The sequence below is a fragment of the Trachemys scripta genome, chromosome 4 (genome assembly GCF_013100865.1).
Source record: "Trachemys scripta elegans isolate TJP31775 chromosome 4, CAS_Tse_1.0, whole genome shotgun sequence".
Lineage (NCBI taxonomy): Eukaryota > Metazoa > Chordata > Testudines > Emydidae > Trachemys > Trachemys scripta.
In genome coordinates, this window is record NC_048301.1 from 69,976,958 (window position 1) to 70,003,867 (window position 26,910).

A 26,910-nucleotide genomic window follows, 5' to 3' on the forward strand; every position below is an offset into this window, starting at 1 on the left:
AACAGACACAGAGAACGCACCAGAGGTGGGATGGGGTACCCGAATTCCTTCCCCACTTAACAGTGGGTAACTGGAGTCCAAGAATTATTGCTTGGCTCAGACCAGCTTTTGCAAGGGGCCAGACCTGATGACCCAAACTATTCAAGAAGGTGCTGGTGACACCCCCCTGGCACACAACCATGTGGCCGGCACATTAAGAAATAATAAATATGGGATCACCACCCTTCTCACTCCCTAGAAGACAAATGGGAAAAGGTGGTAAGTTCAGGTCCCACAAGATCTGGGTTAATGGAGGCATGTGAAAGCTTCCCAGGTACGACTGTGAGCATACCCATCCTGGTTGATGTAAAGTGGGGAGATGGCAGCTTTGGAGCTGCTCAGTGATAATTTGTAAATGCTGGCCTGGGTATTTGTATTTCCTGTATGACTGTTATACATGTAACTCAACCAGAGTTTGTCTGGAAAAAAGACAGGCAGGAAGAAAAGGAATGGCTCAAGATTGACGAGGGGTGGCTAATACTTACAAGTTTTTAAGAGGACAATGCCAGAACAATTAGCTTGGATGATTTCAGCTCTGTCTTGAGCTAACTTGCAAAGTGGTTTGGACCAGGAAGGGTCAAAACCTAGGAACAAGAGCAGGGTTTAAAAGGGGGACACATTCTCAAGGCAGTAGTTGTTTGGGAAAACCTTACAGGTTTATGGAGAAGCTAGGCCTGCCTAGCTCACCAAAAGATGGTAGGGCTTCATGTATGTTTACATTACCTAAAGATAGATTTAAAATCCTTTCCCTCTAAAAGCTTTGTTCCTATGCTAAAAATAAAAAACAAAAACAACAACAGGAAGGCAGTCAAGTCACTATATACCTCTGATCATAAACTCCCAAAGGGAAGAACAGCAGGTGTGCAAACTCTGTTGGACCTGCAAGGTAAAAGTGGTTGATACACAGGTGCTGTAGCCCAGGTCCTACTCTAGGAGTGAGGGAATTGCAGAATTCCACTGTAGGCTAGGTATATGCATGAGGTTTGGCATCTGAGAGGTTCTACTAAGGACAACCAGAAAGGGGGTAGTGGTGCAACTAGCCCTGTAATGAGGACACTTCCTCTTGCCAAAATTCCTTCTGACTCAGAGGCACATATATGGTTGAAGCTGATTAGTCACTTTGAAGTGGACTTGGGGCAGACAAGACTACAGTATTTGCTAGTGGCAGTATATTTATAGACTGTGGGCCTGATTTTCTGAGGTCTTGCACCTTCTGTCATCATTTATATCAAAGCAAAGTGGGCGTAGAACTATCAAATCAGAATGGAGAATCTGACTTTCCATCTTCAACCCACACAGTGAGTTTTACTGTTTTAATAGGGACAAGAACCCCTACTCCCCACCCTTCCAAACAAGGACTTCTTACACATATTTGCCCCGACCTTCTCTTGCAGATGGATCCTGGCATTCTATCAATTTTAATTCCTCATGATCTTCCTGTAACTTTCTGATACTGCCAACTGTAGGATTTTTCTGCTGCAATGCTTGAAGCACGTCACGGCCTTTCAGACATAGCTCTCCGCCGCATTTTTACTCCTAGCTGTCTCAACAATGTCAGGTTGTCACCATGAATAAGGGTTTTTGTAACACCTCACTGAGGAGGTGGTTTCTGCCTTTTAAGTTTCAGTTTTTAAAAAGTTTGCAGGAGGTTAAATCGGGTAACAACTTCAATAGGAAAACAATTTAACAAATGGTTACACAACTGTTTTTTCAGCATGCTTGCAAGATGTCAACTGGCTCCATACCGGTCTTTTAATTGATCTCCGTACATATAGCCACCCCCAGAGCACCTGGAAAAGATACTGCACTTTGCATATTATTTGGTTCTATGACTCTATGGCCTTCAAATAAAGCCATTAGAATTGCGGAGGCACCAGAGTTCCTTTCTGTGCACTAAACTGAAGCAGTTGCATCATTCCTGTTTACTTGTGAAGAATATTTTGATGAGACTGTATGTGAGATTCTCATTGTTACACCCTAACTCTTCTAATCTCCCTTTACCAGATGAATGACAACTCCATTACCTCTCCCAGCGTTAGGCCAGCTGGATACTGGCTCTCCAATTAGAGACACTTCTCAAAGGCAGGTCTTCCTTTTATTCTCACCTCAGTTTATATAACATGGGCCTGGATCTAATTCATGGCTCTTCTGATCTTCAATTCTCTTGTCAAACTGGTTACACAAGAGATCCTCATCCAGCACAGGCACTGAAAAGAGGTGGCTTGTAACCTTGCTATTCAGGGGCTGCCAGAAGCCACCCTCACAGCCTTCCAGACTGCCCTATCTTGCACTTTTATTGCAATGACTTCCATGGATCATTGCAGCAGCACAGAAATCAGGGTACAAAGGACTGTCCTGACCGTCCCCCCAATCATCCCCAACACACACCTGGCTATTCCAAAATGCTCCCTGTGCCAGGGCCTCCTGCAAAAGCAGGGGACATAGAGACAGCTCTGACAATGCTAAGAGGCCGGCTGTAGGTCCTTTGGAGTCTCTTTGCAATGGCTTAGCCCTGCATGGCTTGTTTCTGCCGCAGCTTCAAGGCAGGGGCCATCTCTCTCTCTCTCTCTGTCACATTGTCAAGTTGGGGGAAGTTTCTCACATTTGTTCTCCAAAGCCTTTTCTACACTCTAAAACTGGCAACCCCCTTTCTGTTCCACCCCCTTTTATAGCTTTGGCACAAGGAGGGAATCCTTTGTCTCTCTCTGGGTTCCCACCCTTCCTTCTAAATGGAAAAGCACCAGGTTTAAGATGGATTCCAGTTCAGGTGACATGATCACTTGTCACTGTACGACCTCCTTCTTCATAGCCTAGTAACTGGAAGATCCGTACATAGGAAGGCTTGCAGGTAAACAAACCCATTCACAGTTCATTGATTCTGAAGCACTCTTAATGGTGTCCACTTAACATGTTTACATTAGTAATGTAAGTTTATATCTTATTCTCCTAACTCCAGACATAGAAATAATACATGCAAACAAATAGGATGAACACACTCAGTAAATGATAAGCTTTGTAATGATACCTTACAAGAGACCTTTTGTATAAAGCATATTCCAGTGACATATTTACATTCATAAGCATATTTCCATAAATATATGTGCAACGTCACATATACCAAGAGGAGAATAAAAGATGAGACTGTCCAAAGCATTGGTGTAGATTGTGTTCTCCTGCACACAATTTAAGATTGTACTGTATTGGCTCTTTCCTGTACTTAGAGAGAACCTTCCTTTTCAAAGAGCATACAGAGCATTTTGTTTTAACGTACAAGAAAAATCAACCTTTCTGAGAGGCATCATTGGGCAGAAAAATAAAAATTCAATACCAATTGAAGTTTGCTTGCACAAATCCTAGAGATTCCTCCTCTATATTTTATTTTATTTACAAAATTTGTTTCCAGGCAAGATAGAAAGCCCATTCATTTCTATCTTTACTGGTGTGTAAAAATTGCTGCAGCACCTCATATTGCCAAATAAATTTACTGTTGAAATTGGAAGGTAACTGGTACTTCAGGCAGATCATAAATCTATGCTGGCAGCAGTGTATCACTCACAGTACAATGATTGCAAAAATTAGTTAATTCAGGATGAATATTATATTCCTTAAATCCTGGCATAAATCTCTCCAAATCTTGCATGCATTACTGCCATCCAGTTAAAAGATAAGATATCTATCAGCCTTGTTGACTCTGTGTTCCTGAGTTAGATGCTAGTCATTCCAGAGCCTCCAATAAAATGGATATGTATTGCCTATTAAACCTGCCAAAAGACACTCTAAATGGCAGCTTTCAATAATATTGGGGTAATCTGTTGCTTTTATTTACTGATTCTCTTCTTAGGGTCATAAATCCTCAATCACATGGTTTTGCCTACTTCATTATCTATGTGAATGAAAACTAATGAGGATGCAAAGCAGGCTATCTATTGGTGATATTCTATCTAGGTATTTATAGTACATTCATCATGGTGGTTCCTGTTAGGGCGGTGAAATTCGAAACTTTTAAAAAATATAGAAGGGATTTTTATAATAGAGAACTCCTGCCATCTCAGGGAGTGAGGGATGCTCTTTGAAGCTGGTATCAGATCTCCTGATGGACTGGCCCTATCAGATTGTGCCAACTTTTTGCACTGCAAGCATCACTGCAAGCGCCTATCCTTGTAACACACCTCATGTTAAGACAAAAATTCTTGCAGGATGCACAGGTATCTGCAGTGCTAATGCAATTTCAATTTGGGGCTGGGGGGGGGACAGTGACATTGCTGTTGAGGTGGTGATGTATAAGCCAATACATGGTGTTTTGCAGGGGTGTATGCTCCAGGAGGCTAGTATGTCAGAGATGCATTTTTTAGCAGTTGTTGATGTCATGGTGTTGGGCTGTTGATGTATGTTTCTCTTTGATATTGTTGTGCTTTAACAAATTTGTTTCTCTTAACGTGGAAGGAGTGAGAAGAGGAAATATTTTTGTGGCTAAGGTTGTGGGTTTATTGCTTTTGGTACTGAATTTTGTCACAGTGAAGAGGGAGTGCATACCTGGAGGAAAAGTAACTGTGTACTTTACACATCAAAACCAGTTTATATTGTAACAGGGGAGTTTTGCAAGGGAGCTCTCCAAGTGAAGGAGAAGTGACTGTATGACCCTTGGGGTGAGTTTGTTGTCTTTAGTGTGTGTTTGTGGTGTGCTTGCTGCTTGACTGAAGTATATAGTGTGGTCTCTTTGTTTGGAAGGGGGGGTGCTGAGTTTAGCAGCCTGGTGGGTAAGGCTGAGAGCTTCTTAACAAGGCTTTGACAAGGCTCTTTAACACCCATTAACCCTTAACCTGGGGGTGGAGCTACTCTGGGAACACAGGAGTTTAAAAAGCCAGCTCCTAAGGGACCACTGGAATTAGCAAACAGGAGCAGCTAATGGGAGTTTTGCAAGGGAGTCTTTAGAGAGGGAATGGAAGAGCTAGATACACCTGATTAACATTCTCTAAACTTAAAGCAGTAAACACCCTGTCCCCCAATAAACAAAACACAACAACAACAAAAGATGCAAGGTTTTAAAGAGAATGCAGGCAGAAGTCCAGCAACTTCCAGCAACAGAAGTCCAGTGGGAGCTGTCCAGGTTATTGCACTGAATGCAGAATGTATGATTACCTACCTTATGGGCAGGTGGTATGCTATCTATCTTGAATAATTTTGTATTGTCTTAAAATTTTTATTTACTCACTGTTTACTCACCTCACTGTTTACTCCCCTTGTCCAGATCATCCAGACTCTCCCAGTCTTGATAGTTACGTCCAAAGCTGACTGTGAAGAGTTACAAAGGGATCTCACTAAACTGTGTGACTGGGTGACAAAATGGCAGATGAAATTCAATGCTGAGACGTGTGAAATGATGCACATTAGAAAACAATCCCAATTATACACACACAATGATGGGGTCCAAGTTAACAGGTATCACTCAGGAAAGAGATCTTGGAGTCATTGTGGATAGTTCTATGAAAACATCTGCTCAATGAGCAGTGGCAGTCAAAAAAGCTAACAATGTTAGGAATGCATGCATCTGAAGTGGGTTTTTTACCCACGAAAGCTTATGCCCAAATAAATCTGTTAGTCTTTAAGGTACCACCATTGTTTTTGTGGATACAGACTAACACGGCTACCCCTCTGATACTCACCTTCCTATTGTTGACTGTTCACGCAGGCCATAAATGGGCAGACGGGTGGAGGTCAGGCTGGGTTTGAAAAGAACTGGCTTGAAGCCTAAAATGCCTCATTTTGGGGGATGTAGCAGCACCAATGCTTTTCAGTGGACTGAAGACATGAGGCTTTATGCTTCACCCCAACCTTGTCTAAAAAGCATGTGTGCACACACCCATTTTTCCTAGTTAGCAACTTGCATAGACAATGTTTAACACTATTATGATCTGGGTGAAACCTTGTTATGGATTGAGTTAAAACCCCATTGAGATGGACGGGCATGAACTCACCCTTCAATTAGCACAACTGTAAGCATAACCCCCCATCTAAGACAAAAGGAGTGTGTGAATCTGCCCAGGAGCTTTTGCTGAGTATTGTGTTGGGTAGAGGTGTGTATGTATAGGAAGATAGATCTCACGGAAATTGAGGTCAGACGAGAACAGAGCAGACAGAGTGAGAGACTGCCTGGAGGAGCAGCTAAAAGCATGCGGCTGACTCTGGAAGAAAACTAGGAGAGGTTTTTGGGTCAGACATGCAGGCTGAGAGGAGTGTTCTTGCTGCTGTGAGCAAAAGGAGCTGTTTTCTGCTATTTGATTCCTTCTGTGTTCAGAGACACAAGACTGTACATTCTTTGTAAATAAACAAAATTGCATCAAAGAAATACTTGACTACCACCAATTTCTACCCCCAACTGGAAGACCCACAGGACTTCAAACATTGAGAAGCTGCGTGGGTTGAAAAGTGATAACACTTTTATACACGTGTGATTTGATCACAATCAGCTCTGGGCTCCTCCAGTAAGAGCCACTTGTGGAAGCTGAGCTCTTTAAAGAAGTGATTTTTAGTTACTGTTTAAATATTTTGCATTGGAGTTCTTTAACTCAACGAGTTATTTAATTTCAATAATTGTAGTGGTCTTCCTCCTTCATGGATGGGGAGAGAGCTGCAACCGCCCCCTGGTGGGCAGAGCTGGGACACCCATGATCGCCCTGCCGGAAGCAGCAGGGCGGGACAGGAATCGGAAATATAAAAGACAGGCACTCCAGGTCAGTTGGAGGAGAGCTGCTGGAGGATCAGGATGTCTCCCCGCCCAGCTACTGGAGCTTGGACCCGACAGAGGCCACTACTGCCCCAGAGACCTGAAGGGATTGCCAGCACTGCCAGGCACCGGGGACACTCAGGAGCTATTGGGGTTGTCACTAGCTGTTTACCCTGGTGAGATGAATGACAACCCCGGAACCCAGGTACCCCCTGAATGGGAGTGTAGAAAGGAGCCCAGGGAAGCCGAATAGGGTTCGGCTGCATTACTGACTGCAAGTGTATTGCGGCTGGATTCCCCACTGACCCAGTGGCGGCTCACTCTGCCACTGTTAGGGGCTGGGAGTCAGATGGGCCTGCGTCCCCATACCCACTGCCACCCCAACCCTGGGGTGGAAGCCTTCCCAAATTTAGGCCAAGAGACCTGCATTGGTCTGTCAGCCACCTGAGCTAGGACGCCAGATGGTTTTGCTGTCTGCCCTTCCAGAGAGCTGATCCCCTAGACTGCTGTGTTGCTCAGCCTGACTGCAGGTCAGAGCCATTAACTGTTTGCTGCCCTGCCCTGATTGAGGGCTGTGGTTCATATACTCAATTGCTGCCTGGTCTGGACTGCAGGCTTGGGCCTACTAACTGCTGGTCGCTCCAGAGGCATCGTAGCGAGGGGGCGTGGTCTCCCTCATTGACAGATGGGGAGAGAGCTGTAACCACCTTACAACTATGAACATTTTATATACAAGAAACCTTTGATAAAGACTCAACAGCCCCACTTTTTCTGAGGCCCCAAAACGGTCCTTCAGGAAAACCTCATTAGATATTCTGATATCTCTGTGGTAAAATACAAAGGGGAAAAAAACAAACCTTTTCATACCTCCTTCCTCCATTATAAAGAAGCACAGAAACTGCACCGGCCACTTTTAAATTAATTTGCAGATTACTTTTAAACTGTCTTAATACTCATATCAAAACAGCTGCAGTATTCTGAGAAACAGTTCAATTGTTCTTTGTGTGATACATGAACTCAAGGAACAAGGTAAGATAATACATTCTGACTACTGATCCTGGCATTGGGTGGCTTATTAATTAAAGCGGCCACGTAAACTCAACCTTGAAAAGCCCCAGTGACAGTCTGTCAGTGAATGGAGCTGCACAAATTAATAACAGCATGGCAAGTGGCATTGTGTTGCAGTACTGACATCAGTGTCTCACAATCAAAGCTCAATATACTAACATTGTTCACCATATCACAAAGAAAACACTGCCACTAAATGTCAGGCTCTTCCTCTGCAGATCCATTTGACCACCTCCTTGTTCCCCCTTCTGCTCCATACCTTCTTGGTTTTCTGGTAGGATGAAGGTGGATCCTGGTAGCCCATAGCACGTTCTCATTGTGACCCATGCGCATGGTGAGCATTCCCGTGATCGCCACTCCACTAAAACCAAGCAGAGCATTTAGAGCTCCACACAGATGGCTAGAATCCAGTTGAGCTGCATTTGGCTGTAGAACTACAAGATGAGTTATCGCTGAAGTAAGGTATTATTAAAGGCATTGATGGCTAAGGGTGATTAATGGTTGGGGTTTTGTAATGGCCTGCGGTTCCTCTTCCAAGCTTTAAAGATATCTAATTCTGATTACAATCTATTGCCACCTAACTCCTTGCAAGTGGAAACATTCTACCCTCTTGTGGGATGTGGGTTTCAGTTAATTGGAAGCCCCAATGGTGCTCTCTTACTCATTCCCCAGGCCTAACCCTTGTCTAATATGTGGTCTTCATCACTGTGTCTTGGTTATTCATAGCCAAATAATATTCAGATAAATATACAGTACAGATTAAAAAACCACACACACACATATATATGTCCTTCACTACCATTCTTTGAATGGCTTTTGGGTACTTTATAAGTGAACCATCAAGGGAATCGTTTAGCCAGTATTTATTTAGTTGTCTCTCCTATTTCTTGTCTCTGGTCTTTGCGGAGATGGATTTGCTCTGTCACTTAGAAATGTTCCTCTTTAGATGCTAGAAAAACCCTATAAAACATTGCTTTGATTCCCATTGTACTGGCTGTGAAGCACTGTGTTATGTGGTGCAAAAGATTTTGGGGCATGTCTGAAGAGGACTGAGTCTGAGGTGTTAAATATTAATCACATTGGGAAAGAGGTTGAAAAACTTCAGATAAAAAATCTCAGTTAGAAATGGCAAGGATCTATTAGATCACTGAGCCCAACCCCTGAAAGTGCAATAGTCGCATCAACAGAGGACCAAACAGATATTAATCTGGTGCTACAGGCGGATTTAGCGAAAAAACTGAGAAGAAACCATCACTGGCATTGCAGAAAGGGGTCATTCTTGAATGTTGTTTTCTTATAGCTGTGAAGTTTTATTAATATGCAGTCCCATGAATATACTATAGAATCACAGGCACTAGAGTAGGAAGAGACTACAGGATTGATTCTGACTATATATCATCCTTTGCATTGTCTAGGCATGTGGGTTATTTAAATCTGGAAATCACTTCTCTTGAGGGCAATTTCACAGTCAAAAGCTTTCACAGTCAAGATGCTTTTTCTCAATATTCAATCTCAATTTTCCTTTGTTTTAAAATAGAGGGTTTTGAATAAATTTTAATCTGGAGAAAAACAATTAGAAGAGTCTAATTACGTGATTCCACATCATTTGCTAATTGAACTAACCTTTTGAAGAAACCTTTAAAAATCTATTATTTCTGTATTTTTACTTGTGCTAAAACAATTAAGTACTTAGCAATAAATTGCAGGAGAGACATAAGTTTTTCTTAGAATAAATAAATAATTTATCACATTTCCCCCCTTAGCATGTACACCTTAGTCATTCATGTGCTCCAAATCATATTAACCTTGCCAAATTCCTTTTGCAGTACAAAGAATGCACTCAGATGAAATGCCTTAATTAGTCAAACTATTCAAGGTAAAGCCATTACAAAAGAGCTAACTGCTCTGTGGGTGAGGGGGATGAAAGCTGTTATCCTGACTGCTGGGATTCAGCTTATTTTTCTTTTGTCTCTGCTGCCATATCACACTACACACAGCTCCTGAAGTTCCATTTGAGTCAATGTTGAGATGAATAGAATGGCATTTTTTCGCATTTGGCACACACAATGTCATTAGGACAGTTACCTCACATAGCTGTGTGCAGGAGACCCCAAAATGGTTGGAGTTCCAGCTAAGAATCTGGGATGACAGGCCTTAACATGCAAAATGTTTCTAATCTGAAACAGGCAAAATCCCCCTACCTTGGGGTTTTATCACAAAGCTGGAATATGGATCAGGTCCACAGAACTGGGATAGGTGAAACCTAGGATAGGTAAAATACTAGTGTTGTGTTTACTGCTTATGCTCCTGGTGACATGGTGACATATGAGCTGTCCATGTTGACATATGAGCTGTCCTGTGGTGATAACTTCAGCAGAGGAGAATCAAGATGTCTGCCTTCTTATTGCAGCCCATGATGAGGCACAGTCCAGGTTCCTTCTTCCTCCTGTTTAACAGGAAATCTCCTTTCACAATCTCTAACTTCCTCTGCAAACATATACTTCAATTTGGGGTGCAGTTCTTACTCTGCTACGCACCTCTGAGGGAATGAACATCTGACAGGAGTTTTTGTGAAGGGGGGAAAAGTTGTACACTGAATCTTGGGCTCTAGTGTTGGGGGAGACAAGAGATGTCCCAATGAATTAATTCACTGTGGATTCAGATTTCCTTGATCTGTTCATTTAGTTTCACCAGTGTTTGTGAACCTTCTGAGCAAATCTGGGCTGAGTCTCATGTGAGCCTGGGATAAGTTGAAGCTTAGGATGGGACCCACCTGAACAAAAACTAATAACTCAAAATTAAACTTAACACACGAAGTGCAACCCCCATCCTGCCCATTCCCAGATGAAAATGTTTTCCAGGAATCCCTGTGACCAAAAATTATGGCTTTATTTATCATTTGGCAAATGCCACTATTCCTGGATAAGGCATTCTCTCTGAGGGCCCCCTAACTCTGGAATTCTCCCCCTTCCCGCATCCTTACTCTGAAATAGATTTCTAGGACATATTGCAAAACTATCAATTTGACAGGCTTCTGAAGAGGGCTGAGGGTATGGGGCTTTGGGTTGATTAGAATGGGGGAGTGTTTGGCTGCTGCATTTGCTGGCAGTATATTGATTTTTATGTTTCACTACAGGGTGATCTCTGTGGGGATATGATTTTAATTGCTGCCAGCTAGTCTAGAACTCTATATAGGTATTTTATTTTATATTAAATCTAAATGAATGCATAACAAATATTCCTCAGCAAAGGCCAGTGTTTCAGGGGGCACATGCATACACATGTGCAGGTCTGATTTACATCAAACAGGAGACAATACTGATAAGAGTTAATTTTCAATAGAGGAGCAGGTATAATTCTATCCAGTTAAAGGCAGTGGTGACACAGAAGACTAGTGCGATGTTCTGTACCTCGGGGGAACACCCAACATCTCCATGTTCATCCTTATAATATGATTGTGTGGTATCTAATGCAAAGTTTGTCATGTCGGGTGTCTTCGGAAGGCTCATAATGCACTGAGCATTGTTGTTATGGTAATCGTTGTTATAGTAATGTTATAGGTTATAATTTCATGTATATAGTTATGAGGCTGAAAATATGTCCTCATGGCTTAAAGCAAGCCCAGGCAAAAACTCTCCAGAAGCAGAGGGGCAGTTTACACCTCATCAGGGCATGTAGGGGACAAACCCAGCCCAGCCTCACAGGAACAAAGGACAATGGCGTAGGCAACAACAAAGAATTTGTTGGACTCTCGAGTGAGTCACCCCCCTTCCTTTGGTCAGTTTGGGACTGCAATGAGGTAATGCTCACCTGAGTCTGAGGGGGGGGGGCAAAGCCAAGAGGGAAGAAAGGACACGATAAAAGGGAGAGATGTTTGCCATGCTCTTCCTCTCTCTCCCACCTCCATCTCCAGACATCACCACAAAGTGACTGAAGCGCTGATCAAAGGGGAGAGCCTGGCTGAAGGGCAACCAGCCAGCCTGTGGTGAGAAGCATCTAAGTTTGTAAGGGCATTGAAAGTGTTAAAATCAAAATGCATTCTAAGCTGATCTTATTTCATTTGACCAAACCTGACTTGTTATGCTTTGACTTATAATCACTTAAAAATCTATCTTTGTAGTTAATAAAGTCATTTGTTTGTTCTACCTGAAGCAGTGCATTTGGTTTAAAGCATGTCAGAGACTCCATGTGGGATAACAAGCCTGGTACATATCAATTTCTTTGTTAAATTGATGAACTCATATAAGCGTGCAGCGTCCAGCGGGCATAATTGGACACTGCAAGATGGAGGTTCCTAGTGTTGTGTCTGGGACCGGAGATATTGGCTAGTGTCATTTGGTTGCACAATCCAAGGAGCAGCTTACATGCCAGAGGCTGTGTGTGAACAGCCCAGGAGTGGGGGTTCTCACAGCAGAGCAGGGTAAGGCTGGCTCCTAGAGTTAAGGATTGGCGTGACCTAGCAGATCACCAGTCCAGATAATACCAGGGAAACATCACAAGTAGGTCTGATTCCATCCATATCAGGTTATATTTAAGTTATATGACTGGACATTCTGATAGATTCTTATGAGCAGGGGGGTAAATGGTGCTGCAAGAATATTTAAATGAAAGAGCCTGAAGCCCAGCCATAGAACAGTTCATCTTAGAAAAGAGATGACTAAGGGGGGATATGATATATGTCTATTAAATCACAAATAGTGTAGAGAAAGCGAATAAGGAAGTGTTATTTACCCCTTAACATAACACAAGAATTTTACTCAATAAAATTAATAGGTAGCAAGTTAAAAAATAAACAGGACTACTTCTTCACAGAACGTACAGTCAACCTGTGGAAATTGTTGCCAGAGGATGTTCAGGCTAAAAGTATAACTTAGATCAAAAAAGAATATGATAAGTTTATGGACGATGGGTCCATCAATGGCTTTTAGCCAAGATGGTCAGGGATGCAACCCCATGTTCTGGATGTCCCTAGACTGTGATTGCCAGAAGCTGGGAGTGGATAATAGGGGATGGATCACTCTGTGATTACCTGTTTTGTTCATTCCCTCTGAAACACCTGACATTGGCCACTGTCAGAAGACAGAGTACTGGGCTAGATGGACCAGAATGGCCGTTCTTATGTCCAGACACCTATCTCCTGCTTAAGGCCCAGAACAAGTCACAAACCAGCAGAAGGCAGACATTCTGCCCCCTAAATTGCATGTAGGGCCTGATCCAGTAAGCATGCTCAGAAGTTACCTACTGGTTTGGAGTCCATTCTAAATCTGGCTGAAGGAGAAGGTGGGGATGGGGCCTATCTTATAACTTTTAACCCAATTGATAGAGCACTCAACTGTAGTGTGGGAGACCACATGTCCTAACCACTGGACTATTCTGATGTGGGCCTTCCTTAATTTCTCCTGTTTAAGCTTCCCCAATTGGGGACCATAGCCAGCTAGTAGGGTTACCAGTTAACCAGTTACCAGTTTTGGTTGGCTGTATTCCTGGAGATTTCATCACATAACATAATCTAGTAGTTTAACATAGTCTTTAATTAAAGACTAGTCTTTAATTCCTGGAGACTCCAGGCCAATCCTGGAGCGTTGGTAACCCTACTGGTGGTACAAATTAGAGTACACCCCAGGCTGAGTATACACCTAAAAGAACATCTCATGCCCACAACACTACCCAATAAGTCATGGTAAAGAATAGCACTAGGCCTACATGAAGAAAAGTGGCATGTCTATCTGACTATTTTTCTAGATGCATCTGAAGAAGTGAGGTTTTTACCCACGAAAGCTTGTGCCCAAATAAATCTGTTAGTCTTTAAGGTGCCACCAGACTCCTTGTTGTTTTTGTAGATACAGACTAACACGGCTACCCCCGGATACTTGATACAACAAATAGATTCCATATTAGCTCGGGTGAGCTATAGGGCAACCCTTACATCAGTCACTAAAGAAAACCTATCTCAGCTATGTATAGGTCCACTCATTAGAAGAACACACCTATCCTTAGAAATGTTTTCATCCTAAGTAGCCCTGCTTTTGAAAGATGTGCATCTGAGAAATAACAAATTCAGAGAGAGAAGCTTTTATTTTTTAACCAGTAAAACATAGTCCAAAGCTAACCTAACCATAAAACCAGGAAACCTAGGCCACATAATTACTGGATGAGAAAAAATAGTGGACAACAGCGACCCATTGCTGAACGCAGCTACATTCCAAGACCCTACCTGGTTAGGACTGATCATGGTACTCAGTGCAAAGAAAAGGTGGCATGATTCCTCTGATTCCAAACAGAGTTGTATTGCTTTATGACCCTAGTTGCAATGGTTCTCACACTATCCTGTTGTGTTCTCAACCAGCTTTTATACCTGTGGGGTTTAATAATTCAAGTGAATTAACTGGACAAAACCCTTCTGAAGGCCAGAAGAATTCCAAATCTTGATGAGCAGTCAAGATGGTGAATTGTGTAAATCTACAGTTTGTTACAGAGCAAAGGGAGGGAACTGTTGGGATGAGTATGGTTTCTTTAAATCGGTAGCAGGCAGAAGTTCTGCAGTGAGGCACAGAGACAGTAGCTTTAGGGATAAGTACAAAGTACTGTACATAAGAAGGAAAAATCAAATGCCCAAATACAAAATGGGGAATAACTGTGTAGGCAGCAGTATTGCAGAAAAAGATCTGGGGATTGTGGATCACAAAGTGAATATGTCGCACTGTATTCTGCCCTGGTGAGATCTCATAAGGAGTATTGTGTCCAGTTTGGGGCACCGCACTTTAAGAAAGATGTGAACAAATTAGACGGAGTCCAGAGGACAGCAACAAAAATGGCAAAAGGTTTAGAAAATCTGACCTCTGAGGTGAAAGAATTGGGCATGTTTAGTCTTAAGAGAAGAAAGCCGAGGGGGTGACCTGATAGAATTCTTGAAATATATGGAAGGTTGTTGTAAAGATGATGGCTTAGTTTGCAGGAAGGGAGATTTATGTTAGATATTAGGAAAAGCTAACTACAAGGCCAGTTAAGTCCTGGAACAGGTGACCTATGGAGGAGGTAGAATCCCTGTCACAGGAGGTTTTTAAGAACAGGTTAGACAAACATCTGTTGGGGGATGACCTAGCCATACTTAATCCTGCTTCAGCACAGGGGGATGGACTAGATGACCTCTTGAGGTCCTCTCTTGCCCTTCATTTCTATGGCTCTGTGATTTTCTTTATTCTAATAAAGTCCCCTGTTCAGTATTAGAAGAAAGTGGCTCTTTCTGTGACTCTTTACTATCATCATGATTGAGAAAAGAGGCCAGAAGTAACAAGAACGGGAGACTCAGACATCACAAACTGCAGACCCCTTCTCCACTCCTCACAGTCACACATGGAAGGAGAAATGGATAGAGAGAACTTATGGAGAAGAAAGAAGAGTAGGAAAACGAAGTCTCAGGAGACAGTGAGAGATAATGGACACCTGGGAGGTATATGTTGGCAGATCAAAGTTTGATATCATGAAACTAGGATTGGATCAAAGCATGAAAACCAGGGAGGGGTTGAACCTTGAAATGATAGAAGCTGGGGGAAAGAGAGGAGATGAGAGCACCTTCCCACTACCAGCATGATTCTCCTTGGATTTGTAGCTGCTATAAATAGAAGTGGGAACCAAACCAAATTACTTGCCCTGACTTCTCTGACATGTAATATACTGAGTAGTTTATATGTATGATCTCTGCTTTCTATTTGGATCAAATGTCTCATACCTGCTCAACACATTTTAATCGTCTCTCTCCAGTAGCTGGTGCTCACAGAGGCTATAAACCCCAAATAATGACAGATAATACAGATTTTCCTTTGTTTCGCTATCTGTCTTAGACCTCTGGCAACTTGGTATCTAAGGCACTGATCACAATTATGTAAAAATATCAAGAATATAAAAAGATGTGTTTCTCTCACTGCCGCCCCTTTAGGTCAGTGCATAGTATACCGTAGTTTTGGAACAGCAGGTCCTGGCTTCAATTTCCTGTACCATATATATGCATCGGAGATCTGTTTTTATACACCCACATGCCCCTTCATGTGCCAATAGAAAATTTTTCATGGGACACAGACAAAGGAAAGCTTTTTTAGTTAGCAGTGTGACAGCTAACTGGAGGAAACCCTGTTGGTTGTGTCCTTCTGACAGAAAAAACAATGACCTAACATATCTCTCTGATTCTTCATTTATGGCTGAAAATTTTTTCTTCCAAACTCCTCCCCCCAAAAAAATTTATTATTGTTTGAAAGTGTTTAATATCTATTTATTTGAATTGTAGGTTTTACAGTATCTGTCATTTCATCAGCATCTTTGTCACCCATTATTGTTTTTTCCCTAACAGTTTTATTCTTTTATAACAATTTCCTTGGTACTTTCCCTGATCTTCAGGGGGTATCTCCTTTGATCAAGGATCTTTCTGAGCGCAACCATTAGATTTTTGACAGGATCTATGCGTATCTTTTAATTTACCAGCCAAGTAACGAGCTACCCTTCTTAATTATTTTTTAAAAAAAGCAAACCCGAAGGGGGAAAAAATCCCTGAGCATTTTAGTTAAAATTTCTGCAGGATAAATTGGAAAACAAAATCTCTGTGGATGGTTGGGCAAAACTTATTAATCATAGCTGCGGCAGTCTACAGATCTCTAATACAAATATTTGCACTTCTGTCACAGCAGCTTGTCTGATCTATGCCAAAAGCTGACAGATTTTAAAGACAATCACATTAAGTATTAATCAAGCTTGAAAGATGCAGCTGAGTAACAGCATACTAAAGAGACACCCGTCTCCAAAGACAACTTCACACTCCAAATTCTGAGACTCCCATCATCCTGAATCAATGCTTAAAATCGGTCTCAATCCCACACTGTTTTCTAGAATCTTTTTTTCCTTTTCTTTCTGATTTATCCCCCCAAAGCTTTAGCAATCCTATGCCTTGTGACATGATTAATTCCTCCGAGAGGGACTTTTGTTTCAGGGGTTCCACTTAGTTTACTCTGTCACTGTGTCCCTTAAATTAACTGGAAGTGTTCTATTGAAACATCTCTCTGCCCCTGCCTAGATCATTGACCTAATTTCCTCCTACACATCCTTCCCACCCTCCATTCCCCCAACCCCTTGATCCGATGCATCTTTTCTTCTTATTGCTCTCATGGTGTACTTCCCACTCGCAGCTTCACGTTTTTCTTCTGAGCATCTCTTATGCTAGGAACAGCCTTCTATAACCTGTATACCAGCACCAATGCTCTTCTCTTTCAAATGCCTCCTTAAAACTCCTTTTATGAAGCCTTCCTACATTGAGCTCCTCATCAATGATGTCTCTGAACTAATTACCACCCAAACTGTTGTCATGGTTCGAAGCAAGACTGAACCTTCTTAGGAAGGATCCTATGTCTTCTTTGGGCCTGGGTTTTGCCACTCTTACTCTCAGTGAGTAGTATCTTACTTTTCGAGTAGTCCATTGATTTCAACGAGACTACATGAGAAATTAAGTACTAAACATGAATAAGGGTGGCAGAATCTTGCCTATTTATTTTAATAAGGTTACACCTGTAGTAAGGAGTGTATGGGTAGGAGAACTGAGCCTTTTTTTGTTTAAGTATCCTACATTGTTATGGCATAAATGAAATGATTAAAAAAGCAGTTAACAGACCATTCTTACCAGGACTCTACAGATAATAAGAGAAAGTGTCCGGGGTGTGGAATCGCAGCAGCTGGGAAGGAAAAGAGACAGTTAGTGACAATGTAAAGTCTAAAACAATCTTAAGAACAGCACACTAGGCTTTGAGGGCCAAAGGAAAAAAAGGGGTGCCACAGCGGCACGCACAAAGTATATACACCACTGTGTAAACAGGTTCATACTTTTACCAAATGGATAACTGTGCACATGCAGGTATTTGCATGCTAGCCCCTATTTGCACACTAGTGCAAACTATTTTTCCTATGCAATTATCTGATTGTGTGCACATGTGCATATCTCACAGGAAAAACTTTGGTAGCTGCTATTCTTGAGATGGAGCAGTAGTGACATCTAGATTAGGACTGCCTAACATTATCCAGTCTAACACCCTGCTTTCAATTGCATTTAACTATTAAAGCTGAAACTTTCTGTTTAGTGTTTGCATCAGGCTGATTTTCTTTAAAGTTTAAGCAGAGAATAGTGCAACTGCTTTCAGTGAGATGGTTGGAGAAAAATAGTTTTGACAACAGTAAATCTTTTTTTGGATTTGGAACAACTTGAATGTCTGAGTGGCTTGGAGCAAGAACTCAAAATTAGTTGGAGTCAGTTGTGGGGCCAGAAAAATGTGTCAGTTTAGTTGGGGGGCCAGAAAAGTACCTCTTGCTATGTCTGTGAAAATCAGTCTAGAATAGGCCAAATTATAATCCTCTGAAATTGTGCATATGCACAGTTAACTGGAGGGGCTTGGGTTTTTTTTAGTTATTTTAATGTTCCAACTGCATTGCACATATTTCCAATCCCTCTACATCATTTTAAAGCCAGGCAGAATTAAGCCTATGGATAGCTTAAAATTAAAAAACTCCTGCTGCTACTTTCCCCCATCAATATAACCTTTGGTTTATGGGACAGTACACTATGTGCTAGGAACAAGGAGACCCTGAGCTGTAGTCTTAACCCTCTACTGACTGACATAATAATTTTATGTTCATCACAGTCTTTGCTATGCAGAAAGATCTACCACTCTATTCTAAAAAGGGGACAAATATCAGCCTCTCTCCTCATTTTACAAGAGAGACAGAGAGATTGCACAAAGTTACTTCTGTCAGAGCTGGGAAACCCAATCTCTATTATGGAAGATCCAAACCACTTTCTCTTAGCTATAGTGCCATTCAGAAAGAATTGGTCAAACTATCTGCTTTGCTGAACTGTCCATAAGGTAGGGCTACTGCTGCATTTGCAACCCACTATTTCACGATTCCTTTCTAGTGGCTGGTCCACAGAGGAGGACAACCTACTACTGCTGCCTGCTGATGGAGTTACTCCTTTAGCTCAAATGGTGAAGGTTTCTTGAACTGGACACCTTTTGAAAGTTCTCCCAAAATTATGAGGCAAAAAAGACCTTTTTTGGTTTTAATAAGAGTCTATTCTCCTTTCTAGTAGCAACTAATTTGCTAAACTAGAAATATCTCCTTACTATTTAAAAAGCCTGCAAAATTATTTAATATTTGTTTTTTCTCTAGCATTCATCATCAAACCAGAGTTGTGAATTATTAATAGGTCTGGCATTAGCTGTTGATCTAATGGAAAGATCTGCTTGTAGTTCACATAAAATAGCCTCAAAATGACTGACTGTATCCAAATCACTGGAAGTCAAAAGGTGATTCCTTAAAAAATGAATGTGAGATGTTGCTAGTTGCTAGGATAGTCAATGGGATACAGTAATACCAGGGTACAAAATATATTGAAAGGACAGAATAGGTCATGCTGGTGGGGGAGTGGCATTATATGTGAAAGAAAGCATAGAATCAAATGAAGTAAAAATCGTAAATGAATCAAACTGTACCACAGAATCTCCATGGATAGAAATTCCATGCTGTAATAATAAGAAGATAGTGGTAGGGATATATTACTGATCACCTGACCAGGATGGTGATAGTGACTGTGAAATGCTCAGAGAGATTAGAGAGGCTATTAAAATAAAAAACTCAATAATAATGGGAGATTTCAATTATCCCCATATTGACTTGGTACATGTTACCTCAGGACAGGATGCAGAGAGAAAGTTCCTTGACACCTTAAATGACTGCTTCTTGGAGCAACTGGTCCTGGAACCCACCAGAGGAGGGGCAATTCTTGATTTAGTCCTAAATGGAGCACAGGATCTGGTCCAAGAAGTGAATATAGTTGGTATATAGTGACCATAATATAATTAAATTTAATATCCCTGTAGCAGGAAAAACACCACAGCGGCCCAACATTGTAGCATTTAATTTCAGAAAGGGGAACTACACAAAAATGAGGAGGTTAGTTAAACAGAAATTAAACGGTACAGTTCCAAAAGTGAAATCTCTGCCATCTGTGTGGAAACCTTTTAAAGACACCACAATAGAGGCTCAACTTAAATGTATACCCCAAATTAAAAAAAACATAGTAAGAGAACCAAAAAAGAACCACCGTGGCTAAACAACAAAGTAAAAGAAGCAGTGAGAGGCAAAAGGGCATCCTTTAAACAGTGGAAGTCAAATCCTAGTAAGGGAAATTGAAAGGAGCATAAACACTGGCAAATGAAGTGTAAAAACACAATTAGGAAGGCCAAAAAAGAATCTGAGGAACAGTTATCCAAAGACTCAAAAAGTAATAGCAAAATTTTTTTAAGTACATCAGAAGCAGGAAGCCTGCTAAACAACCAGTGGGGCTACTAGATGACTGAGGTGCTAAAGGAGCACTCAAGGGCGATAAGGCCATTGCGGAGAAACTAAATGAATTCTTTGCATCGGTCTTCATGGCTGAGGATGTGAGGGAGATTCCCAAACCCGAGCCATTTTCTTTTTAGGTGACAGATCTGAGGAACTGTTCCAGATTGAGGTATCATTAGAGGAGGTTTTCGAACAAACTGATAAATTAAACAGCAATAAGTCACCAGGACCTGATGGTATTCACCCAAGAGTTCTGAAGGAACTCCGATGTGAAATTGCAGAACTACTAACTATAGTTTGTAACCTATCATTTAAATCAGCTTCTGTACCAGATGACTGGAGGACAGCTAATGTGACGCCAATTTTTAAAAAGAGCTCCAGAGATGATCCCGGCCAATTACAGGCCTGTAAACCTGAATTCAGTACCAGCTATTGCAGGTCTCTGGGCATCAGTCCCATTGCAGAAAGCATTTTCAGAAGGTTAGTAACAAATTAATTTTTTTAGTCATATCTTTCTGCTCTGAATTATATACATCTTTAGTAATCTAATCAACTAGCCAAGAATTAGCCAGCAAGGATAAAAATGAAGACAATGACTTAGTTTCAGGTTCAGCCCTTTCAAACACTGTTGCGCAAACTCCCCATGCGAGCCTTTACAGCTGAGAGCAGTAACAGACCCATATCCTCTGTGCACTGGACACACACAGGGGTCATGTAACACGCACTGAACCAGGGGGTTATACAATAGCTCTCCAGACTCTGTATTCGCAGCGCTTAATGCTTTGGGAGGACTCACCGAAATAAACATGGCTACTTGGAAATGTTGAAGTTACATTTGAAGGCAAATAAAAAGCTATTTTATGCACATTATAAATTGTTTATCAACTCTTGTTCATAGCTATCCCTGTCTGGATGCCAGTGGCATTGACTTTGTGAGAAAAGGGAAGGTTGAAACTATCACCAGCTTCTGATAAATATATAATTTCACACCTGTACTAAGTCTTATTTCTCCACAGAACAGATGCAGTGAAGTTCAAGCTTCTCCACTGTAACTTGCCTATCTGCTTCAGCCCTGACATGGAGGAATTCTAGTCTATGTAGGTTCTTATCACTTCCAGTAGTGCATTAATATCTGCAAGTTTGTTCTCTCATCCTCTCCCCAGGAGGAGAACTCTGTTCAGTAGAGTGGTTTTGTTTTGGATTTTTTATAGTATAATGCATTGCTATGTGTTCATGTTAGAGAAGGCAGGTCAAAGAAATGCACCTAGAGCTTAGAGCAGAAAGTAGTTAGGCTTGTGATGATTCTTTGTTCCTGGTGCTGTTCATTGCAGAGTCTTGGACCAGCCCCGAGAAAGCTCTGCACAGAACAGCTTTATCCTTATTGTAATGAGTGCTTTTGTGCCAGAGGAGCAGAGTTGTTGACCAGAGTTTCTTCTCCGAGTTTTAGTCTGAGTGTGGCTTATCATTTGCCAGGATGGGACAGAGTCTCCTAGCCAACCAGAAATAGTAGAAAGCATTACTCATGAATGTTGCTAATGAGAGCTTAGTGTTGGTTTCTATGGCTCCTCTTAGCCTCTGTGGCCTCTCTGCTAGATTGATAACAGTGCTTCCAGATATATATGAATTACACCACTGACTTTCAAGATGGACAGTTGCCAATGCCAAAGAAGTTCAGTTTCTGTGTGTCATGCTGCAGCATCGTAAGTGGCTAAAAAGTCCAATTCTTGAGGGACAGTCCTTGCCACAGATAGTGCAGGCATAGGCACAGGAACAGAGGATGAAACGAGTGCACTAGTAATACTTGAGGCCTGTAGCACTTTCCTCTTTGCTCTCTTGTCTCTCCACCACCCCCTTCAGCCAATCTGACTGCCTAGTGCAGCACAGCCCTCCAGTGTACCTATTGCTAGTTGCATCTTCCCAGCTTGTGGTGCAATGTTGAAAGTTTAAGATCCTTTTGCAAGCGTCCTTGAACCTGAGCATTGTTCGGCCCAAAGGTTTTGGCGCACCCACAAGTTGTTCATACAGGAGATCCTTTTAGGAATGCATTCATCGTTCAGCCAGTACAGATGACCAGGCCATTGGAGACAGCTGTGCTTGAGGATAGTGCTTAGACTTGGTAATTTTGCTTTCTCGAGTACTTTGGTGTCAAGAACTTTGGTTTCCCACTTGATGTTTAGAAAATGGTGAAGACAGCAGGTATGGAAGATGTTTAACCTTTCTTGTGCCTGCTGTAGGCATCCAGGTCTCACTATCATGCAGCAGCATGCTCAGAATGCACATCTTATAAACCTGTAGCTTGGCGTTGATTGTTTGTTATACCACACACATTTGGTCAGTTGGCAGAATGTGGCAGCTGCTTTTCTGATATGAGAATTAAGCTTTTCATCTAGACATAAATTATGTGATACAGTTGATACACCAACTTCTAGTGAGGTACTAGCTATTAAAACTTCTGGTGCAGTCAAGCACAGCTTGTATCATAATCATTGTCTTCTTTAGGGGCTCGTTAGTCCAAATTCATCACAAACTAGCACAAAGCTATTGCAAAGTTGCTGAAGTTCCTCTTCACTGTGTTCAATGAGCATTGTGTCACTGACAAAAAGAAGTCCTCCTCTCAGCAGGTATTTGACTTTGCTTTTTGTTCTCAGGTGTGCAATGTTGAAGACTTTTCTATCTGATCTTGTATGGCAATGAACACCTTCAGAGCTAGATGAGAAAGCAGTAGATACAAGGCTATACTAAAGAGTGTTGGTGCCAAAACACCTCCCTGTTTGACACCACTCTGGATTTCAAAGCTGTCAGAGTGATCACCAACATGCTGGATTGTAGCCTTCATGCCATCATGGAAGAATCGAATCATATTGAGAAGGATGGGTGTGTGTGTGCAACCAATTCTCTCTAGCAATTGGAAAAGGCCCTTTATGCTGACCAAGTTTAAAGCCTTTGTAAGATCTATGAAGGCAGAGTAGAGAGATTTTTCTTGTTCTTGAAACTTTTCATGCAGTTGCCTTAGTGTGAAGACCATATTGATAATTGATCTACCATTACAGAAACTGCACTGACTCTCTGCATATTGCAATCTTTTGAGAATGAGCCATGCAAATGCCTTGCCAGCAATATCAAGGACAGAAATTCCTCTGTAATTGTCGCAACCACTGCAGTCCCCTTTGTTTTGTTTTCTATGATGTGGCATTTTTCGTGTCTTTGGGTACCCCTTTTAGCCTCCAGTGGGTGAGGGAGACATTGTGCAGATGTTTAAGCATAACCTGCCCTTGTTTCAGTACGTCATCTGGAATTCCATCTTTTCCTGTAGCCTTTTCTAGTGCTAGGGGAGGTGATTGCCTTTTCAAGCTATTTACAATTGATTCTATATCAAACTCTTCAATAATCTGGAGCTTGAGGGTCAATTTAGCACTGTTTTCTGAAACACTGGTTTACATGAATAGAGCTTATTATAACTCAGTGTTGCATCCGTTTGCTGCTGTCACTAATGATATCTCCATTAAGAGATTTGAGTGAAGCAATCTTGTTGGCTGCAGGACATTTGGCTTTCTTGATTCCATCACACATACCTCCTAGATCTCCATTCTCAAAGGACATTTGTATCTTCTAACACAGATCAAGCCAATGTGATTGAGCACATTGCCTTGCTGTTTGTTGTAATGGACACCTGGCTTGACCAATCAGAGTTTAAAGCTCATGACTCCGGCGAGGGGTTCATGTAGTAGTGGAGACATGCTGTGTGTTTGCTTCATTAACTGGAAGCAATTTTTCAGAACCTGCTGCAAGCTAGTCTTTATCTTGTTCAGTCTTTTTACCAAACGCTAAGGTTGCAGATATATGGATATTTATTCTGAGTGTGTTCCTTACTGCATCAGCATTCAGGGAAGGTGCAATCAATGACACAGATTCCCTGAGATTTGTAATAAATTGGAGACCCTTTCCTTGGTCTTTTGTGTTGTTGATGTTAATGTGTGGGCAATAGCTTTGTTTGGCACCATGGAAGCCTTATTTTGAATCATACAAGCACATAGTCTGGGTCACAGTCTGCACTGTGAAAACTGTGACTTTGGGGAACATTCTGTAGGGTTTTTTTGTGTGTGGATGACAATTAAATAAACACTATATATTATAGTTCACTAGATTGAACCACCAATTCATTCCTATAGGCAACTGAACGGCTATCAAATGGTAATGCCTTTTGGTCACATCTAACCTGGTACAGTTTAGAACTGATACCTAGGAATGATAATGGGCTGCAGTGTCTTACTCTTCTGAAGCAACTATTCCACATCTGAGTAAAGCCTCCACATCCATGCACTCTGGTGGCATGTCTCCCTGTAATTTAATAAAATAAGGGCCATGCAGAGACAGCTTTGAATAGAAAGTGTGTGAAACAACAGCTGAGGATTTTAGGGATAGATTGTGCCTCAGGGAGGAGCGCACAGGCTCATGCTGATAGTAAGCCCAATGGGGCAGAGACTGTTTCTTATTGTGTTTTTAAACAGAGCCTAGCACGATGGGCCCTAATTTTGGTTGGGGCGTCTTGCTGCAAATTGTACTAAAAAGTAATAAATAATGATAATAGTATCCTACTCTGCCAGCCAGTCCATCGATTTAAAATGGACGGAAGGTGGAATGAAGTACTATTTAGTGTGTGGGTGGTAAATCCAGGTCCTAAGGGCCAGATCTTCAAAAGGTATTTAGGAGCCTAACTCTCATTGATTTCAGTGGGAATTAAGTTCCTAAATACCTTTGAGGATCTGGGCCTTTGAGGATCAATGGGAGTTAGGCTTCTTTGAGGATCTGGGCCTAAGCAGCTTGATCTAGTTGCTTTATTAATAATAAAAAACTTTGAGTCTAGTTTTGGTGGCTGTGGGGCAAATACACATTGAATATTGAGGCTAATAGTGAATATTAAACAGCCACATCCTGCACTGAGCAGTACCCATCTTTTGCACTAAATGCTGTGACTAGTCAGTCTGCCCCACAACTTGCCATGGATCTTTAAGGGTTGAAAGGTCTATTATAGACACAAGGACCTGGGAAATATTGGGTGAGAGGGAGTGGTCCTGAGAGTAAGTAGGGTTAGGGAGGAAAGCCTGGTACTGCTTTTTTAAGGGCCCAAGGCCAGGAGCCTTGCACAGGGTGGGGCCAAAGCTCCCCTCTCTCCTAATCAATTGGAGATGAGCTGGGAGAAAGGGACCAGTACAAATGCTGCCTCCCTCCTCGTACCAGGGCAGATGCATGCAGACAATGAAGGGAGTAAGCAGGCTTCTGCAGGGCCCTGAGTTAACAGGGAACGGATATCAACAGGAAAAGGCTGCCAAACCCTCTGATCTTGAGGTCTAGTCATGGCCAGCTCAGGGAGACAAATTGCAGCTCAGCTCATACTTGCTTGAATTACCCAGCTCCAGAAGGAGGACTGGGGCTCATGTCATAAGTTCACAGAGACTGAGAAGATAACCCTTAGGAGACTGGAACAGAGCTTAGAGTGAAGGCTTCGGAGGAACCTTAGAAACCAGAAGCACATTTTGTTTATTTGGGACTTTTGTTATAGACCCTTTCGTAAGAGGTTTTGTAATAAACAAGCTCCAAGGATGGTATTAAGTCAAATGTCGAGAATGCTTCAAATAGAGTTATTGGCTTCCTGAGAAGGGGGAACTGAGGCAGGAAATATGTCCAGTGCCTATTAACTTATCAAGGGGTGCTACAGGCCTGGCATGTCCTATCACAGGGTCCTGTAGAGAAAATGGTATGGGGTGGGGAGAATAAGCTTTGGCATGATGTCTTCAAACTGAAAAGCATAGCCCAGTCAGGACTCACTAGTCCTGCCATGCCTGTAAAAATTGGACCAAATGGTCTCCAGAAAGAGGGATAAGAATAGAGGAAGAACTTAGGACAGGCTGTAGGTCCTATACCAAAACTCAGTAGACCAAAAGCGATCTGAGAAGAATGCCAGGTGGCTGACATTTTTTTCCCTAGTGCTGAGAAACTTGTTTGGTTTGAAAATACATTGAAGCAGCATAGGGTGGAAATATTGGTCTTTTTTATAATGGATAGAAGACTTGTAACAGGGTGGCTTGCCCTTGAGCTGGAGAGCCTGAGGCCAAGCCAACCCTGATGACACAATGACCACCATTTCAGGGGAATCATGCAATTTCCTAGAAAGAGTAGAAAATGGCTGCAGTAAGGGGGAAGCTCAGGCAGCAGTAGTGAGGCTGCAGACAGTGAGGGATCATAGAATCATAGGACTGGAAGGGACCTTGAGAGGTCATCTAGTTCAGTCCCCTGCACTTATGGCAGTACTATATTATCTAGACCATTCCTGACAGGTGTTTGTCTAATCTGCTCTTAAAAATCTCTAATGATGGAGATTCCACAACCTCCCTAGGCAATTTATGCTCTTGCAGGCAAGACCCTGATAGGTGGGCGTAGCGAGGGGGCATGGCCTCCCTTCCTGACAGATGGGGAGAGAGATGTGACCACACTCTGGTGGGCAGATCCAGGACACCTGCAACCACCCTGCTGGAAGCAGAGGGGCAGGACAGGAACCAGAAATATAAAATGCAGGCCCTCCAGCTCAGCTGGAGAAAAGACATCCAGAGAAGCAGGATGTCTTCTCCCCGTCCCCCACCCGCTGCTGGAGCTCAGACCTGATGGAGGCCACTACAGCGCCAGAGACCCGGAGGGACTGCTGGAGC